General features: G+C 32.7%; 1 protein-coding gene across 1 annotated transcript in view; it reads left to right on the top strand.

The window, feature by feature from the left end:
* The first annotated feature begins 4,746 nt into the window (after nt 1-4,746).
* The window catches only part of LOC115881967 (octopamine receptor), an 83,617-nt gene continuing 71,055 nt past the window's right edge, over nt 4,747-17,308 (top strand). Inside the window, exon 1 of the mRNA XM_030899725.1 lies at nt 4,747-5,056. The gene's annotated coding sequence lies outside the window, so the exon portion shown is untranslated. The remainder of the gene's footprint in view (nt 5,057-17,308) is intronic.

A 17,308-nucleotide genomic window follows, 5' to 3' on the forward strand; every position in this document is an offset into this window, starting at 1 on the left:
TTTTACCGTTTACCCATTACCTACCTTGACGGACATGGGAAAACGGAGGTCCTTTTCAGGACCGCAAATATTCTGATTGAGAAAATTGGTAACTTTTTTTTGGATTAAAAAACAAAAGTTGTTAATATAATATCAATTTAAAAGGGTTTTAGTAGTTTTAATACACACTATGATATAAAATTTATTATTATTATAATGTACATTATTATACTATTGTTCATTCGAAATGGCATTAAGGCCCAATTACAACAATGATTTAAATTTTTCTTAAAGATAAGTAGAGCTTAGAATGAGCTGTATTTATATTTACTTTAATATTCACCTTAAATGAGGGAATTTGACTGATACAATTTTTGAATTTGAATTGTTTTTAATGATACTAACAATTTTAGTTCAATTTTTAATAAAATTTATTTAATATTAATAGAAATCCAAGAGATTTGAAACCTTTTTTAGCGATTTATAACATTCTCAAATGAATTACAGGTGCCCTTATTTTCTATGAAAATCACACAGCTTTTTTCATAGTCGCTGCAGTTGTTATAGCTATAAAAAACAAATTCTTTAAGGTGTGAAAATTGCGACACACGCTAAATGGACTTGATTTTTCGTATGTCTCGAAGTCTGTGGACCTTTTTGTATGCCTCGATAACATATTGGTGCAGATTATTTTCACCCAAACTATACATTGATGCGGATTGTCTATGAACTCTTTATGAAGGTCACATAAACCTGAACGCGTAATTCGCTGTTCTTTCGCATCTGTTGTAGTTAATTTGTGCCTTTGTGACAGATGGACGGACAGCGAAGTCTAGTAATAGGATTCCCGTTTTTACCCTTTGGGTACGGAACCGTAAAAATTAATATATCGGTACTTTGGTAAAATAATTCGATTTTTTCAGTATCGATAATTAAATATATCGATATTTTTAGACGGTCCTAATTCCGTTTAACTACATAACAACCTAAAATTGACGCATCTTTAAATTATCATATTAATACATCATTTACTGCCTCTACACGGCAGTCGATATAGAGTTTCTCTAGAATAACTTTCTTGTAACGATATTTTATCATCGTATCCATTGAAGTTGGGTGTCTGTAGGTATATGAATAACGAAATAATACTAACACTATCCATAATTAGGTTTGAATATATTTACATGTTTTCGATGCATGAGGTGAATAGCAAGTTGCAATTTTGTTTATTTTATAATAAACAGTAAAGTGTACCTACTAGAGTCAAGACTCTCTACCAGTTGCATTCATGGTAGACGGAAAATATATTTTAGTAAATAACACAACACCCGAAATATTAGAAGAATATAATATTTGGGACAACTAAGACACAACTCAGGATCTGTACTGCCAGAAATCATATTTTACACAGCATTTATTATTTTTTATTATAACATCATATTTTACACAGCGTACTGTAAACTTGGATAAAGACCAGCAAGAAGAGGTTGGAGGAGGCGTACCCCAGGGATCGGTTTTGGGTACTACCTTTTGGAACATCCTTTACGATGACGTAATGGAAATAAAGGTACCTCAAGGAGTAAAAATAATCTGCTACGCAGATGATCTGGCTGTATTAACCACACAAGTTGCGCCGGAGAAAACAACTGCTTTCTTCTAAACCGAAAAACAAAGATAGGTGGTATACAATTTAAAGTACGTTAACCCAACTAATACAGTAAAATACCTCGGAATAACACTAGATAGAGGGCTAACTTACAGTCAGCATGTAAAAGATGCTTGCGGAAAAGCAAACAGAACTGTCAATTCTATATGTGGACTACTTCCGAACGTAAAAAGACAATGCAAAATATAATTCTATACGGCGCTCCTGTATTATGGGTCGAGGCACTAAAATTCCAACGGACGAAAAATGTATTGCTTTCCACACAGAGAAAAATGGCCCTAGGATCTGTTCAGCGTATCGTACGATATCAACAAATGCCGTGTTGGTTATAGCTGGGCTGGTCCCGCTGCATTTAGCAGCTGAGGAAAAGCGAGAGTTATATGTCAAAGCAGAGATTAACGATGAGGTGAAAAAACAGCAACGACGAGGTACCTATCAAAAATGGCAAGAGGAGTGGGGTACATCTCACAAAGGAAGGTGGACTAGAAAGTTAATACACATCGTGGAGGACTGGACAAGTAGGAAACATGGAGACGTGGACTATTACATTACGCAGTTTCTTTCCGGGCATGGAGTCTTCATAGACTTCTTGCACAGAATAAAGAAAATACCAAATGGAAACTGCATGTACTGCGACGAAATCGACGATGCCGAGTATATATTGTTCTGCTGTCCAAGATGGGAAAACGGAAGGTCTGCCTTATTTTCGGATGTAGGAATGTTAACTTCGGACACCTTGATTATAAAATTGACCAAAACTAGCGAAATATGGGGAAAGGTAGGGGCATTTATGAAAGAAATAATAATAGAGAAAGGAAAAGATGAAAAGGCGAGAAATGCAGAACTATCCTAAAAATAGATAGGATAGAATATAGACAAAAAAAATAACATAGATAAGATATAAACCCCAAGATCACGTATGAACCCGAAGTAATGCCATGCGGCGGTTCCGCATGGCATAAGTATTTTTTTTTTTAAATTACGCGCATTCAAAATTTCAAAATTCAAAAAAAAGTTTATAATAATATAGTGCCTAATGTTGTATAGATAATGAATGGTACGGAACGCTTCGTGCGCGAGTCCGAGTCGCACTTGACCATTTCTTTATTATTAAAACAGAGATATTTTCTTTTTTACCATTGCTCCATGTGAAACACCTTGTATATAAATGCACAAGATTGATGTCAGTGTTTAGTTTACTGGTAAACATCTGAGTAAATTAGTACAAGTTATCTTTAGAAGTCCGAACCCGCTAGGCTGGTTTACGTACAACGTTTGTTTGAAATTTTCGGCTAATAAATAGAATGGATTTCCAAAAATACGAACTTTTCGAAAATGAGATACTGGCTGGCTAAGTGATACGGAAAGTGTATAAAACCAATTTAAAATTTTATGGATATGGTCAGGATAGGAACTTTGTAAACATAGATAATAGCGGGAGTCCATAAAATTGATGTGTTTTGATTTTTTTTTAAATATTATTATGATCTGTCATAAACTTATCAAATACGTTAGTAAGTATTTTTAGATAAATTTGAAAATTTCAGAGTTTGTAGGAAATTTTATGTACTTTTAGAAACCATAAAATTATTGTGGCACTGGGGGGTTTGTAAGGGGGTATGGGAGGGGGTTAAAAATTTTAAAAAATCGTAATTCCAAAATTACAATAGCTAGCGAAACGCCGGTTTTCAATTCAAGATTTAGAATAATATTTGCAACAAAATTTGTAATAACATCAAAATCAGTCAAAGTCGCAGTTTTTGAGATATTCCGTGTTTCCGTAGTCCGTTTTTGAGAAAATCCGTGTGGAGAACTCCAAACTCCCATCGGACGCGACCCCAGGTGGCGGATACGGGAAATAACCGCGGACCCAAATTGGAAAAATTCCTTTACTTTGAAACTAAAAGAACTGCCTACCAACTTTTTATTAACATATTTTAGTATGGTTTTAACCAATTCTTTTTAACTGTTTTCGAGGTGATTGGAAAAATAGTAAACATGATAGTAAAATTTTGAAAATTTCAGGCTTTGTAGGAAATTTTATGTAGTTTTAGAAGCCCTAAAATTATTGGGGCTTCAATATTTCGGTTTCTTGATAAAACTAATTTTTTAAACCCTTGTTTGAAAGTAATTTTTGATAATGGTTAAAACTTTGTCTACATCTAGTACCATACACGTAAGGCCACATTGACGTATATTGTCGTATTCTACGTACTTTAATTAGTAAATACCAATAGTTATATTAAAATCGGCGACTTGACCAAAATTCCTAATTTTCACGAGTATTGTGTGGAAAAATGTCGAAAAATTTTCATTTTTGGATTTTTTTTAACCGTTTTCGAGCTGCTTGGAAAAATAGTAAACATCGTCGTAAAATTTTGAAAATTCCAGGGTTTGTAGGAAATTTTATGTACTTTTAGAAACCATAAAATTATTGGGGCCTAGATAGTTTGTCTTGGAAAAAAAAACGATTTTTTGAAGCCTTGTTTTTGAGCAATTTTTCATAATATTTAAAACTTGGTCTACATCTAGTACCATACATGTAAGACCACAAAGACCTATATTCTCATATTCTACGTACTTCAATCAGTAAATACCAGTCGTTTTATCAAAATCGGTGACTTGACCAAAATCTCTAATTTTCATGAGTATTTCATTCATTTCTTGATGCGACAAAATACATTTTTTGGAAGGTAGCTTCGAAAAAATATTTTTTTTTCTCAAAAAGTATGTGCAGCGGCGTTTTTTAACAAAAGACAAAAAGTGTAGTTAATACTAGAGGGTTTAATTTCCGAAAAAAAAATCTGCCGTCGGTAGAGTTGGAAAATATTTAAAAATTGGAAATCCATGTCACCGATTTTGTACTAAAATCGCCAATTTTCATGTTATAAAAAATTTTTCCACATTTTTAACTGTTTTACGAATTACGCGGTACATAAACAGCTGTAAAAAATATGAGTAACATTTTTTTTATCTAAAAATTGTTAATAAAAATAATTAGACCCATTTTTGACGTTACGATCGCGAGATACATCGTAAATCCTCCTTAACGCGAACGAATTATTGCGATCTTATCTAAATCAGGTTAGCCGCGACTCACAGCCATCTCGAAATCGGCGAAATTTCCCACATTAGCAGTAACCAGCGAACATCGGCGCGGCCTGCTACGATTTCCGTCGGTTACAGTGAGATTTTCACGATTTTCCACGTATTCGAGTTTCCCTGAATGAAAATTTCCCTAACTATTTAATTTTCGGATGGTGCGAGGTGGGAAAATTAGTAAAATTGGATTTTGTAGGTGTAATTGAAGGAAACTTAGTTTTCTGTGATCTAAAAGAGTGTGTTTGTGATTAGTTAAACTTTTATGGAAAATTTTGGATGATTTTCTCATACCCGGATTATCACTCAAAGGTAATTTTTTAAGAAACTTTTTTTGAGCAAGCTTTTGACTTTTTTGGGGAAATTATACAGGGTGAGTTTTAAAGAAGTGCAAATATTTTGAGGGGTGGAAAACTTTGATCCCAGGAACACGTCTATGAGGCTTTTTTCGCAAAAAGATATTAAATCGTGTATTTTCTTTTAAATTTTCCTGTATATTTTTAAAAACTTTTTAGAACCCCAAATTTTCCCGCTGTGTAATTTCTTAACCTCTGATTACCATGGTTACGGCTTAGCTCTGTGGTTACCACACTAAAAGGGATACAAATACGAAAAAAATCCGGTGGCTCTCAAAATTTTAGCAAAAAATCATTTTTATTTGAAAATTTTCAAAGTAAAATAACTCGTTTATTTTGGACTTATTTAAAAAACGGTAAAGAGGAAATATGATTCTTTTATCGAGATCTACCAGCCCTGAATATATTTGCACTTATTTAAAACCCACCCTGTACATTCAAAGGAAAAAACTTGTTAAAAAATATTTATTTAAAAAAGTATGTGATATTGGCATGAATTTAATTAAAAAAAAAAAATATTCTATATGCATGCTAGCAATATTGTGTTTACCATGTTTTTTTTTAATTATTAAAAATGATAGACACGCTAAACAAATAAATCAATAGAAACAACTATTAACACTATGAAACATGCTATTATTATTTACTATGTAGCAGTTACCGTATGATCGAAAAAAAAACAGCGTCAAAGACAGCTAGGGACTGACAGTCGATAGTAATTTTAACGAGGTCAACTCTAGATGTCGTTTTCTAAAAATTCAGAGAAAACTTAGGGGTAAAATAAAAAAAAATAAAAAAAATACGGGCTAGTAATATTATCGGTTTAACACTTGTACATTTTGTACATTTCTTTCTTTAAAAAAAATCTAAAATCTCAATATTCCATGGGTATATATTAATATACCAAATCCTACCATAAAATATACCATAATATAGACCTCATTTATCAAAATGAGGTCTAAATTATAAGAAAATGCTTTTTCTACGAAAACTTGAAGAGATAGGTAAAAAATAGCAAAATACAATTTGATAGACAGTCAAATTGTGTATCGGATTCTCATAAAATATACAGGGTGTTCCATTTAAATTAAACAAGTTATTGCCGTTTAAAGCTAGTAATTATTTAAAATAAAATTTTAGACACCCTGTATAAGGTAGTGTTATTTTTATCATTGCAACACAAAATTGAGTAAATCGAAAAACTTCAGTACAATTATTTGGTTTTACAAACTTAAATACGCCAGAGAAATGAAGCCTTAAAATTGTTACTGCATTTTCACAAAATCATAAATATTTCAAAAACGGTAAGATTAAAGTGCTGTAAACCTTAATCAAATTTACCTTTATTTTAATCGTAGAAACTAAAAATGTAATAATATACAGGGTGTTCCATTTAAAAAAATACAACTTTGATATTTTTTGTTTATTTGGGACACTCTGTACCTTTTGAAAATCGTTTTAAATTGTAGCTTTAGTAGTTCTCCAATGATCCCAACACTTATAATTTCTGAAAATCTAACAATGGCTACAATACTCCGTGACCACATAAAAAAAGGAGAATGTACATAAGCAGCCTCCGGCATCATCGAAATTTTCGATTAAAAGTGTAGGCTTGGCGCGCTAAATCTATCGCGACTGCCATGGAAATTCTATTGTTTGTGGCTGGCCGACGCGACGCGAATGTCATTACTTTATAAATTGAAAAACTTCACAATAAAATGTCAAAAATAACGCAAATAAATAAAGATTTCGAAAAACTCACCCTTTTAAAAGACGTAACAGACTCCTAGGAAGATTTCAGTACAAAAACAATCACCTAATCACAAGTATTTCTGCAAAAATAGCGAGATGAAAAATCGAAATATTTTTCCGCATGTCTTTTGCCCGGGTTTAGTTCACTACTGGCAAATTTGTTGTTATTTTGTAGGGTGCTGCGGCCGATTGACAATTAAATGATTTGGGTTTGTTTTGTTATGATCTTAGTAAAGACATATGTGATTGATTTTTTACCTATATAACGTAGGTTTTAATGAAAATCTTGATGTTGTAGAGATAAATGGTTTTAATATAGGTAATAAAAGGGAGTTTTCTGAGAAATTTGTGGGTATTATTCAATATTATAATTAATATTATAGGCTTGGTGCGTTCTCCGCCGGCGCTGCCATCATCGGAGAAAATATATACGGGTTTAAATAACGAGTATACGAAAAAAAGTTAATATTAAATGTAATTATTCTAAAATTGGGAAGTATAACTTATGAAAATTCTAAAAAAAATAAAAAAGTTAATATTTTGATATTTTCAGAAGGTCTACCTTGTATTATAATTTCTTATTGAAGTTATAGTTCAGTCATTGGGGATTTTTGCTTGGAAAAAAGTCCGGAAGTTTTGCAACTTTGCAGGTTTATAGGTTTTGGGGTCCCAGATTTCCATACTTGCCGCCGGCGCCGCCATCTTGCCAAGATGGTGCCCAAAATCGGTATTTTGTGAATATCTCGAAAACTATGCGTTTTTCGCGAAAAATTGAGGAGAGCAAAATTAAAGAGAATAAAATTTCCTATAAAAAAGGTTTTATGAAAATTTTCGCTAAAGTCAACCGTTTAGACACAAAATCCCTGGAAATTTTACAATTTTGCGTAAAATTTGATATATTATGTATAGTCGATTTTCCGAAATCAAATGTCGATTAGGGTTCACTAAAACTAGTTTTAGTTTAGTTTCTTCAATTTTGTCATAAAACAGTGGCGTATCATTAATTCGCTCATTAATTTATGAATAATTAATTTTAATTATTGAAAATGTGCACTTGTTTCCACACAACCCAAGAGGTAAAGTATACGGCGCGTTTATTTTAACGTGGTCTCCCCGGAGGCCTACTCCACTAAATAAATTAAAAACTTTAACTTATCTGCACAAGCCCGACGGATCTGGCTCATTGATGTCAAAGTCGATCGTGTCTGCTGTGCTGGGCTCATCAGGGTGGTCTCTCAATACGTCCAACTCTTCATCTTCAGCCGCCAGAGGGATATCTACAGGCAAGTCCAACTCCTCTTCATCGGATTCGTCAAGTGACACTTCAGTGACGTTGTCACAGGATTTCCCATTGCAGTATGCACAAATCATTGAATATTTTAATCCTGGTTTTCTGCATCCGCAGGCTTTGCCATAGTTGTTGGTTTTGCATTTACAGGATAAAAATGCCAACAGTTATTTTGGAGCTGGATTTTTCAACGTTGTGACTCCAACCCCATTCTTCGGCATCTGTGGTACAACCAGACCAATGCTGAACCTGGTGGTAAGTTCGCAATGAATGCTGTCCAGCACGACAATTAATTATTCATAAATTAATGAGCGAATTAATGATGCGCCACTGTTTCATGACAAAATTGAAGAAACTAAACTAAAACTAGTTTTAGTGAAGCCTAATCGACATTAATTAATAAAACTTTTTAGATGAGTTATTCAACTACGGTAGCGAGCATAGTTTTACACACCGGTTTTGCTAGTAGGGACATAACTTGGGCTATTTGGGCTATAACCACATTATTTGGAGGTACATAATTATATTTTTATAAGACATTCATAAAAAATTTAGGCACTAGTTGGTTAAAAAAAAATATACCATTAATATTGCATATTATATTTTATCCTCTCATAGTATATGCCTATTTAATTTTTTGATAATGTAAGGGGCACTTTGTTTACTCACTTGTTTCGTCGAACTGCTTGAATCCATTTTTGCTATTGATCAAATCGGTGTAAGAAATTATGAAGCTATAAAATGTTGTTTCGGGAGAGTTGAATATCCGGGAAAGTTGAGTTATTGAATGTTAGTGCACCCAACTACAAATTACCTAAAACAGATGCGAAAGAAATCGACTGCATCGGAAACCGCTCGGCAAACCCGACACGCCTATTGAGTGGTGTAAATACACCAGTCGTTTAGTCCGGAAACCTATACTGTGTCGTATTCGCTTGCTGGAATGACATAGTGCGTGGTTATATGTTTCTTTTTAAAAACGGGTGTAGGATTTTTGTTGAACTTTTGAACTGTTATTTCTAAGTTTTGGTAATTTGTATATCTTATTTAAAATGGGATACAAATGTGTTTATTTATAAGGAAAAAAAGATATTTATAGTATAAAAAATTAATTTATTTAACAAAATTTAATTAAAAATGTGACAAAATAGTTACCTTTCTATTGGTTCTATCGGACTTTTTTCGACTATATAAATCTTTATTTGTAAACTTTAAGACATCAAATATTTTCAATCTAATAAATAATTTAATGATGTAAATAAGAGGAAATTTCTCACATGGGTGGTCAAATTTTATTGTTTTCATTACATCAAACAGCCTCTGAGAAATGTTTTCAACTCAAAATGCCTTTAATTATGTTTGACTACATCATTAAAAAGGGTCTTCAAATACATCAATGTGATATTTGTCTAAAATTTGCAAAAGAATCCGAATCTCTGGATAACTCGAAATTATTTACCCATTTAAAAACCTTTGATCATGAAAGTGGAAAAATTTGTTCATTTTATTTACAGGCTGGAAAAATGATTTATATTAAATTTTGATGAGTTTTGCACTGAAGAAAACATTCAGAGGCTGTTTGATATAATCAAAACTATAGAATTTGACCACCCATGTGAGAAATTTCCTCTTATTTACATTTACATTAAATTATTTATTAGATTGAAAATATTTTATGCATTAAAGTTTACAAAAAATAAAGATTTATATAGTCGAAAAAAGTCCGATAGAACCAATAGAAATGTAACTATTTTGTCACATCTTTAATTAAATTTTGTTAAATAAATTAATTTTTTATACTATAAATATCTTTTTTTTTCCTAATCTCCTACGAGCTGATATAATATGACGAGCAATCTATTAAATTACTGTGAGATTATACAGAAAAGTCCACAGACTTCGAGACATAGGAAAATCAAGTCCATTTAGCGTGTGTCCAAATTTTGACAAGTTTTCAAAAATGACAGTTTTGTTTAGACTGACGTTTAATTTCACCTGACTTCTCGGTGAATGATTTCTTTTTATGGGGGTACATAAAATCTAAAATTTACGGCCATGAAGAAATTCAAAACTTGGAGCAGTTAAGGCAGAAAATATTTAATGCCTTTGACACTGTCACCCCTGATATGTTATCCAATGTGAGGAGGGGATTTTATGATCGTTTGGGTTATTGTTTAATGCAAGAGGGAGGCACTTTTGAACAATTTTTGTAATTTTTTAAATTTCATTATCCTGTTTTTTTACCGTTTACCCATTACCTACCTTGACGAACATGGGAAAACGAAGGTCCTTTTCAGGACCACAAATATTTTGATTGAGAAAATTGGTAACTTTTTTTTGGATTAAAAAACAAAAGTTGTTAATATAATACCAATTTAAAAGTGTTTTAGTAGTTTTAATACACACTATGATATAAAATTTATTATTATTATAATGTACATTATTAATACTATTGTTCATTCGAAATGGCATTAAGGCCCAATTGCAACAATGATTTAAATTTTTCTTAAAGATAAGTAGAGCTTAGAATGAGCTGTATTTATATTTACTTTATATTCACCTTAAATGAGGGAATTTGACTGATACAATTTTTGAATTTGAATTGTTTTTAATGATACTAACAATTTTAGTTCAATTTTTAATAAAAGTTATTTAATATTAATAGAAATCCAAGAGATTTGAAACCTCTTTTAGCGATTTATAACATTCTCAAATGAATTACAGGTGCCCTTATTTTCTATGAAAATCACACAGCTTTTTTCATAGTCGCTGCAGTTGCTATAGCTATAAAAAACTAATTTTTTAAGGTGTGAAAATTGCGACACACGCTAAATGGACTAGATTTTTCGTATGTCTCGAAGTCTGTGGACCTTTTTGTATGCCTCACATATTGGTGCAGATTATTTTCACCCAAACAAATAATAACCCAAACTATCATTGATGCGGATTGTCTATGAATTCTTTCTGAAGGTCACAGGAACCTGAACGCGTAATTCGCTGTTCTTTCGCATGTTATAGGTAATTTTTGACCCAACAACGCCCTAATTACGCTCTCCATTACGCGTTAACATTTTTTCGGCAATTTTATTAATTGTAATATACACATATTTGAAATTAAAAAAAACAACTAGAACCAATATTTAGAATTCTTTTAGATTTAATTATTTCTCTGAGAATATGTGTCTAAAATAAAGGTGAGTTCAGGCAATCTATTGTAAATAATATCGCTGGATGTATTTTTAACATTCGAGGAAAAAAGAACACAATGAAGTTGTTATTTCGGTTTAAAATTGACTGTAACACATTGTCCATATATTCGGTCATTAAGACTGACAGTGAATTATTTGGAACAACGACTTTATTATATTTTCGAAATAGTTTGCTAATGCTTTCGGCGCTATATGTTAAAAATAACACCTTTTGAATGGTTAGGCTTGTTACATGTTACAAAAACTGATTTTGTACATTTTGTTTCTATTAGTTTCAAAATAAATAAATCTGGAATGTGTAATAGTATATTACATATCGAGGGGGTTCCTCAGAGGTTTGTATACTACACACACCGGAAAAGTCTAGGGATATTACAATTTTATCCAGCCATCGTCAGTAATTTTCTTATTTGCATTTCTGATATAATAAAATTAAAATAAACAAATAGTTTACAGGACTTATTGGAAATAAAAATGCAAAATTTACCGAATTTTTCAAATTTACCTTGATTTTTATTGAACTCAAAAAAACACACACTTTTTTTTATTCTAAACTGTTTATTAAAAAAAAGATAAAACCATTTTTACTTAATAAAGTGTATGGCCTCCTCTACTGATCATTACAGCCCTACATCGTCTCTCTATGCTCCTGATCAGGTTGTCGATCTCTTCTAGAGGTACAGCCTACCACGCTGCATTCACGGCCCGAACCAGATCCCTACGAGTTTCACGAGGCATACCCATTCTCAAAATTCTTCTTTGGACCGCGTCCCATACGTGCTCAATGGGGTTGAGGTCGGGAGATTGTGCCGGGCGGGGTAAGATGTTTAATTGATGAACATTGATAAACTCACTTACCACTCTGGCTGTATGAGGCCGTGCATTGTCATGCATGAGAATGAAGTTTCTCCCAAAATCATTGGCATATGGTAACACGACAGGCTCAAGAATTAAATCACGATATGTGATTCCTGTTAGAAACCTTTCAAGAAAAACGAGATCGGTTTTTCGGCCTAACTGGACTCCTCCCCAGACCATAACTGTTCCACCTTGATAAGGGTGCACTTCCTGAACATGATCCAACCGAATAAGATTTCCCGGTTCTCTCCATACCCTAAGCCTTCTCGAATCCGGATGAATTCCAAAGCGTGACTCATCCGTGAAGAGAACATTGGCCCATTGTTCATTCGACCACTGAACATGATCTTGAGCCCACAAATATCGTACCTCTCGATTTCTTCTCGTTAAGGGTTGAGCTCTCCAGGGGCGTCTGCTTCTTAAGTTGGCTCTTAATCTATTGCGAACAGTGTCAGAACTAACGATTACATTATGTGTTTCCTGGAGAATTAAACTAAGCTCTGGTGCTGTAAGAGTCGGTCGGCGTCGAGCATTTAATTGTAAAAAAATTATCTTGCTGAGGGGTAGTAATGCGATGTCGCCCTGTGTGCCTTTCAGCAACATCACCACTTTCACGGTAGCGTGCACTTAATCGCGATATTACACTTTGCGTTGTATTTAATGCTCTAGCTACGTCGATTTGGCGCATTCCAGCTTCGAGCATACCCATGGCCCTTAGCATTTTGTCTCTGTTAAGATGTCTACGCTCCATAATGTCGTTTAATACTAAACAGAGTTATTTGAATGAATTTTGGCCAGTTATCATAAAAACATAGCCAGTACAGGTTAAATTCGAACAATTGATGCTAGGTGCTTTTTATACATTTGACAAAAAATGCACAGACACTTTAAGCAAATATCCTAAATTTAGAAATAACTAGTGTGACTACTTCGTTTCAATCGAAGTAGAAAGAATCGGCCTACAAATATGTGGTTGTTTATTCAAAACATTTATTTTTTCAATATAATTCATTATTTAATTTTGGGTTATTTTTTAAACTTATATACTGATGTAAACGATGTTTGTCTTCTTCTGAATATGATTACATCTTTGATATATAGAAAAACGGTAAAGAGAAAATATGATTCTTTTATCGAGATCTACCAGCCCTGAAAATATTTCCACTTATTTAAAACTCACCCAGTATAATTAAGCACTAATCACAGAATTTTGAAAATTTCCCTCTTCGTTTGACAATTTCAGAAATATTGTACCAATAAACCATCCATAAAGACATAGATTTAATAAGTATTGATTCGGAGTATCGATATTTTACGCGATCGATACGCGATATCGATATTCTCGCAAGTACATCTCTAATTTAAGGTGTAACAGAGGTATTTAATGAATGTAACGAACACATACGTATAGTTTAAACGCATGTGCAAATGTTTGGCTGTCGTAAAACAATAATTGGGGCTACACAATCAATGTAACACCTACGTAAAAAAATCTTTCCTACGACTAACGAAAAAAAACCTGATCTAGTGTAGTGTCAAGGACACGAAATTAACCCAGATTTGAGTTTAATAGTTTCAAATAAAGACCATTAGCCAAAAGCAGATCTAGAAAAAATAGATTTTTTTTTATATTTGTATATTTTTACTTGAGAAAATTAGAGAATTACAGAGTGAAAATCCAGATTAAAAAAATATATTTTTTTTATTATATTTATATACTTTTACCTCCAAATTTACAAAATTAGATCCAATTTTTTTTAATTTGTATATTTTTACTTAAAAAAAAACAAGATTATAGAATGAGTTAAAAAAATATATATCTTACATAAACAGGCGGAATATTTAGAAAGTAGAGTTTTACTACATAATACCGTATAATCGAAAAAAAAACGGCGTCCAGTTGGCTTGGAAATGACGATCGATGACATTTTACATATAAAATGACAGCGATCTTTATTTCAAAGCCATCGTTGACGTTTTTTTTTTAACCATATTATCTTCTTCTTCTTCTTTTAGAAGGCGTATCGCCTGTTTAGTTCCGGTTTCCTCCTCGTCTAAGCAACTCTTGCGAGGTTGACTGCCAACTGTCTTGCCAACGTTTAGGTGGTCGTCCAGTAGGTCTTCTGCCATGGGGCACGTTGTTGCGAATTATTATGGCCAGTCTGTCGGGGCCCATTCTATTGACATGCTGGTTCCATTCTCTTCTTCTCTGCCTTATCCATCTGACAACGTCGTTTGTTTGGCACTTTTCGCTTATGTCTACATTTCTCTGTCTGTCCCTCAATGTGTATCCAGTTATCATTCTTAAGGTCTTCATTTCAGTAGTTCGTAGGATTCTCTTTGTTACTGATGTTTCAGCTCTGGTTTCCGCACCATATGTCATCACTGGTCGTATGCAGGTTTTGTATATTCTTGACTTACATTCTGTACTCAAATGTTTGTTTTTCCATATGGGATATTTAAGATGTCCTGATATTGCGGCAGCTTTATTGGCTTGTTTCCTTACTTCTTCTTCCAGGAATCCTGAGCTTGTAATTTTGCATCCGAGGTATTCGAATGACATTATCTGATCAATAGTTTTGTTTTTTAAAACCAATTTGCACCGTAGAGGCTCCTTTGTAATGGTCATACATTTGGTCTTATTTGTGGAAATTTGCATGTTAAGTTTTTCTGCCTGTCTGTTAAAAGCTTGTAGCATTCTTTGGAGGTCGTCCTCTGACTCTGCAATAAGTACTGCGTCATCGGCATAGCATAATATGTTTACTTTATGCATTCCCATTCGATATCCTAATCCAGTATTCTTGACGGTTTTTATTACTTGATCCATGATTGTGTTGAACAACAGAGGGCTGAGGCTGTCGCCTTTGCGAATACCAATTGTAGTTCGAAGATGCTGCGTTAAGGTAAAGTTTGTTCTTATTTGGGTTGTTGTGTTTGTGTTTAAGTCCTTGATAAGTTCTGTGAGTTCTTTCGAGACATTACTGCTTTCCAAGATGGTGATGATGTCTTTTAGTTGGACTCTATCAAAGGCCTTTGTTAAATCTATAAAACATAGATAGGCTGGAGAGTTATATTCTAAGGATTTTTCAACTAGTTGCCTGAGTATGAATAGTGCATCGGTAGTTGATCGGTTTCTTCGGAATCCTTGTTGTTCCTCGCTTATTGGCACTATTGAGGAGATTTTGTCCGCAATGATCTTAGTCAGAAGTTTTAGCGAGGTGCTCAGTAACATTATTCCTCTATAGTTTGCTGGGTCTGTTTTATCTCCCTTTTTAAAAATGGGTATTGTTATACTTTGTTTCCATTCTTCTGGTATTTTCTTATGTTGTAATATAATGTTAAACAGTTTTGTGTATTCCTCTATGATAGCCGTGCCTGCGTTTTTTTATTAGCTCGTTTGGTATTTTATCTTGATTAGGAGATTTTCTATTTTTAAGTTTTCTTATTGTCTCTTCTACTTGCTTGTAAGTGATTTGTCACACAACCATATTGTGTGACTGATAACCATATTTCTTTTAATTTCATAATAATTTTTTCCATGACGAAATAATAAATATGATTTATTATTATTGATGCAACTAATAATGATAAGAATAATAAATGACACGGTATATAAGAATTTTGGATACAGAAAATGACAACAGAAAATACAGGGTGCGACTTAAGTAAGTGAACATATTTGCAGAGCTAGTAGATCTTAATAAAATAAACATATTCTTTACCAATTCTGTCATTTTACGTTAAAAATTAAAAAAATCCTTTCCAAAAAAATCCAATTTAGAGAACCACTAGATTTTTCATATTATTATGTTTTTTAACTGAAAATGAAATAAAAATCCAATTTTTTTTAGAAAAATACATAATTTGCAGAAAATTTAATCTAAAAATGGCCATACATGGACATGGCAGTATTATAAGAAATCTACTACACAAGAAAAATATACAGGGTTTCATAAAAAAATCAATTTTATTGTGAAAGTAGTAACTATGAATTATTATACATTATTGACTCTGTTTTATTCTTATTTGTTTTCTAAAATATGTTTTAATATTTACGATGAACAAATGTTTTGGATCTATATCATTAACGTTCAATAAATCCAACATAATATATATTATGCATCACTTTGGTTTTTATTACAGTAGCAACAGCAGTTTAAAGAGGACTGTAAATCTTTTTCAGTATCCTGCAGACTGGTTTTAACGATTCTTTAACGATATATTTGACGTTTATCACCGCTAAAACAGAAATATAGGGTTAGAGAACCTGTTCCTTTTTATTTTCGAAACAAAATATTAGAAAACTAAATCAGAATCGACGATTTTAAATATAGAATAGGCCAGTTTTATCGATATTTATACAAAAAAGTAGATTATGTTGGTTACATCGTGTTTATCAAAAACGCGTCCAGTTGTTTGATGGTCTAAGTATTGTTACGTTTTTCGTCGGTTCCGTGTGGATAGAAAGTCACAATTTATTTAAACACTATTTATTTAACACTAATTAACAAAAACAATAACGATAAAAGACTTATAGAACTATTTACAAACGATTTATAACTAAGAATTTATTTTGAATTTTAGCGGATCAACTGCACTCGTCTATTTATAACTGCCCTCTCTAGGCCCCAGCCGCCGGCTTTTATACCGACAGCTAAAGATCTCTAGAATAGTCCATAGATCGTTAGGTGCATAGAGAAGGTTTCGATTGTTCTCGTATGTACGACTCCATTCCAGTGGAACTCGATTCTTCTTGAATCTTCGAATGAATCATTACGGTGTCTATTCTTTAATGCGATGTTAAGGTCATCCGAGGGCGGGCCATATAGTTAGGTTAGGTCGAGTCCACACCGGTCCGCAACAGTATTTTATGGATGAACCCTCCATATTTTCGGGCAAAATCAACTAAAAATAAATTAGTTTATCACGATATATTTTGAAATAATTTTAATTCTCTCTCAATGTAATACGATTAAATAAATACAGTTATCGATCTTTTTTTCGGCGTACCTCATTGAAAAGAATTGCTGATGTGGAGTTTAGCGCAAATAAACTAGCTCTGTGGTCTGATTTTAACGTGTAATTTTAAAATAAAATGGTT

This window comes from Sitophilus oryzae, unplaced genomic scaffold (assembly GCF_002938485.1).
Source record: "Sitophilus oryzae breed Bouriz unplaced genomic scaffold, Soryzae_2.0 scaffold_1745_pilon_pilon, whole genome shotgun sequence".
Classification (NCBI taxonomy): Eukaryota; Metazoa; Arthropoda; class Insecta; order Coleoptera; family Curculionidae; genus Sitophilus; species Sitophilus oryzae.